The 4,000-nt window shown below is 40.9% G+C and overlaps 1 non-coding gene across 1 annotated transcript; it reads right to left on the bottom strand.

The window, feature by feature from the left end:
• Positions 1-2,399: 2,399 nt before the first annotated feature.
• On the bottom strand, positions 2,400-2,506 carry LOC125368721. The gene has a single exon (XR_007214482.1). It is a non-coding gene; the product is annotated as a small nucleolar RNA R71 (small nucleolar RNA).
• Positions 2,507-4,000: the final 1,494 nt, after the last annotated feature.

The following is a 4,000-nucleotide window of genomic DNA, read 5'->3' as shown; positions in this document are numbered from 1 at the left end:
TTGTCAATTACGTTCCTATAATTCCTCATTATTTAGCATATCCTTTATGGGATGTAAATCCTTATTAGTTAAGATTTAGGGTTTTCTAAGGCCTATATAAGGCTAGTACGAACTTTGATGTATAGAATTAAGTTGAATTTGAATGGCAATTGGTTATTAAACCTAAAAGCTACTTTGCGTTTTTCTTTCTGATCTTATGTGGAATGCATTATTAAGAAATATTCAAGTAGATTGATCATCTACTTGTGGAATATACATGTGTGGATGATAAGCATCATACTACACATGTTTTCATGCCCGATTGTTTACATTTTTATGCATGATTATCTTGTTTTATGCTAGAATCACCTGTCTTTTGTTTCCGTTCTCGTTTCAGGTCATTTTCGAAGGACACCATCAATAATTGAGGGAAAAACGTGTGATTACGGACAAAAATCCATCAAATTGGGCGAGGACTAGCACCCTGAGGGTTGAGCATGGCCTAGATTCCGGCCGTGCTGAATTGCCAAGAAGTTATCCCCAATTGTGCCATTTCAAAGACGGCCTCAGCCACCACGCCCAAAGACGGCTCGTGGTGGATCAAGACCCTTGGGCACGGCTGGAAGGAGTCGACAATAGACTCCATAGATTCAAAGACGCTCGGACTCCGCCATGCTGAATCATCACACCGACCCTACCATGCTAAATCAACTATATAGGCAATTTTGAGTTCTTTTGGAAAGGACACGAAATTTTGGACTCAATTCCAAGACACACACTTAATCAATTGTTTCCTATACCTCAATTATAGACCTTGAGAAATAATTCATCAATTGAAGGAGGGATTTCACTTGTTCCATCATCGAATTGAAGATCAAGACAAACTTTGGGAGCATTCAAGAGGCAACTAGGGTTTGAGATTTCGAATTTGCAAATTTAGGGTTTCTCATTCAACTTGAAAGAGAAGGGTGTACATGCCTTTAATTTTCTTTTCCTTATTTTGTTCCCTAATTGCTTTGACCATGAACATGAGTAGCTAGATCTTTTGAACCCATCAGGGTTCACCTTTGTTGATGGATTATGCTTAATTGTTGGATTTTATAATTGTCATTCTTGCAATCTTCTGCTATTTAGTAATAAAAGTTTGATTCAGTTTAATTTGAGACATTGAATTAGTTGTTTGTGGGTTGTTTCTTGACATTGAGAAATGCTTGTTACAACTGGACATTGAATAGTAAGAACTGGTAGTTAACACTTAGAGATAAGGTTGATTTACTCGCCGGATTAAGAACTAATAACTCTTAATAGTTTTAAATCATACTTAATGCTAATTTGTAGTAATCCGATAGGAAGAGATTCCATTAGGTTAGTGCAGTTTAGGAACCGGTAAGCTCGAGAGAGGAACCAGATTCAATTCAGGATTTAGGCACGGGTAGCAGATCGGCAATCCATAAAATCCATCTTTAGAATTCCATCACTTGAAGCCCCTTTGGGTTTGTTTCTCTCTTTGCAATTGTTTTCTTTGACTGCTCGTTGTCCTTCATTTACTTATTTGCACTCATAACCATTACCGGTACGTTAGAACTTTCACACCCTATTTCGGACTAGATAACATAGCAAATAGTAGTAACTCTAGGTTCACTCCGATCTCCGTGGATACGACCTGATACTCACTAGTGCTAGACCCACCTGTGAGGTTCACCGCCTTAGGTGTAGGTTGCATAAAGAGCCCATCAAGTTTTGGCACCGCTGTTCGGGAACAATAACGGTGAACTAGAGTGAATTGTTTGTGTTAATTTAGTCATTATTTGTTTATTCATTTATTCTTTATTTATTTTTATTTTTATTATTTATCGTTATATTATTTTTGATTGATTGGTGGTTGTTTGGTTGTCAGTTTGTGTAGTATATGACCGGAGCTCTAACCTTGATCCCACAAAGACCCTTTATCCGACCGAGCGCCTCTCGATTATTGAGATGACGCCCCAGAAGGGCTGAGGAGGAGGATGAGTTACACCAGTTCAAGGAACCGACGCGATGGAGAACCTCAACCCCAAGCCGATTAGGATCGGGAGGACGATGTACGAGTTTGCTCGACCATCTTTGGGACAAACTAGTATACTGACCGCTAGAGGCCAACAATTTTGAAATAAAAGCCAACGTGATCCGATGATCCAAAGAGATCGTGCGTTTGGAGAATTGCCCAGTGAGGATCCCAATGCACATATCTCTAACTTTTTGGAGATTTGTGACACATTCAAGATAAATGGGACAACTGATGATGCCATTCGGCCGAGATTGTTTCATTTTCCTTGAGGACAGAGCAAGAGATGGTTGCAATCCTTCCACAACAAACAATTACTACTGGAGGGCGTTGGCTGAAAATTTTATACAAGTATTTTCCTCCCGCTAAAACTGCTAAACTTAGAAATGACATATCTTCTTTTGTGCAGTTTGATGATGAAAGCATGTACGATGCATGGGAGAGATTTAAAGATCTTTTGAGATGCTGCCCACATCACGGATTGCCAAGATGGATGCAGTTCGGACCTTCTACAATGAGTTGAACCTTGCAACGAGGCGATGGTGGATGCCGCAGCAGGGGCGCTAAACAATAAGACGCTCGAAAGGTGCTCAACTTGATAGAGAAAATGGCCATGAACAACTATCGTTGGCAATCCTCTAGAGCCACCAGGAAGACAGGGAGTGGTCAACCAAGTGGACTCTACAAGCAGCCTTGGCGTACCAAGTGGAGCTTCTAGCTAAGAAGATCGACCAACTCAGATGCCGGTTCATGCAAATGTTGGTCATGAGTTTTTGGTGGCCCGCATTACAAAGGCGAATCAGATCAAGGAGGTATGTTTGCTTCATCTTCTACCACTTTTCCATCTAATTCGCTATGTCTTATGATGTTGAACAGGTTGATTATATGGGAATGCCCCAAGGCAGAATAACCCTTACAGTAATACATACAACCCTGGATGGCGCAATCATCCCAATTCCCGATTGGAGGAACAATAATTCCCGAGTCCGCCAGTTTTCAAAGACTTCATCAATAGCCACAAAGAACAACCAACTGGGCTCTACACAAGCTCCTCCTCCACAAGAAAAAAGTCAAATTTAGAGGAGCTTATGATGAAGTTTGTAGACGCCTACCAAACGAGATTCCAGCAGACCGATAGTGCAATTAGGAATCAAAGAAGCCTCGATTCGAACTTGGAGACTCAAATTGGCCAAATTTCTAAGACGCTTTCAGAGACCTTCAAGATCGCCTCCCTAGCACTATAGAGTCAAACCCGAGGGAGCATTGCAAGGCTATCACCTTGTGTTCGTAAGAAATTGACCGGTTCTTCACCTTTAGTCGATAAGGATAATACAATCGCGTGTCGAGCTACCTAAGGAAGGACCAAACCTTGAGGTGGTAGAGAGAGAAAGAAAGAAACAGTAAAAGACTCCGAGCATCGCCCCCGGTTCCATATCCTGCAAGGTTGAGGCAGGATAAGGTGGACAAGCAATACAGTAAGTTTCTTGACTTATTTAAGCAATTGAAAATTAACTTACCTTTTATTGAGGTAATTTCACAGATGTCGAAGTACGCCAAGTTTTTAAAGGAGATTTTGAGCAACAAGAGGAAGTTGGAGGATCTTGGTCAGGTGGTGCTTAATGAGGAGTGTTCAGCTATTCTCCAGAACAAACTGCCACTCAAGCGACGAGATCCAGGGAGTTTTACTATCCCTTGTATGATTGGTGATTTATCAATTAGTGGTGCATTGGCTGATTTAGGAGCTAGCATTAACTTAATGCCCACTAGTTTATTTGCCAAATTAGGGTTGCATGAACCTAAGCCTACTAGGATGAGTGTTCAGTTAGCAGATAGAACTGTTAAAATTCCTAGAGGTATTGTTGAAGATGTACTTGTAAAGGTAGATAAATTTATCTTTCCTATGAATTTTGTGGTAATGGATATGGAGGGTGAGAGCACTGTGCCTCTTATCCTGGGTAGGCCTTTCCTAGCTACATC

Source organism: Ricinus communis, unplaced genomic scaffold (assembly GCF_019578655.1).
Source record: "Ricinus communis isolate WT05 ecotype wild-type unplaced genomic scaffold, ASM1957865v1 Ctg111, whole genome shotgun sequence".
Classification (NCBI taxonomy): domain Eukaryota; kingdom Viridiplantae; phylum Streptophyta; class Magnoliopsida; order Malpighiales; family Euphorbiaceae; genus Ricinus; species Ricinus communis.
This window is presented reverse-complemented; position numbering and strand designations above follow the sequence as displayed.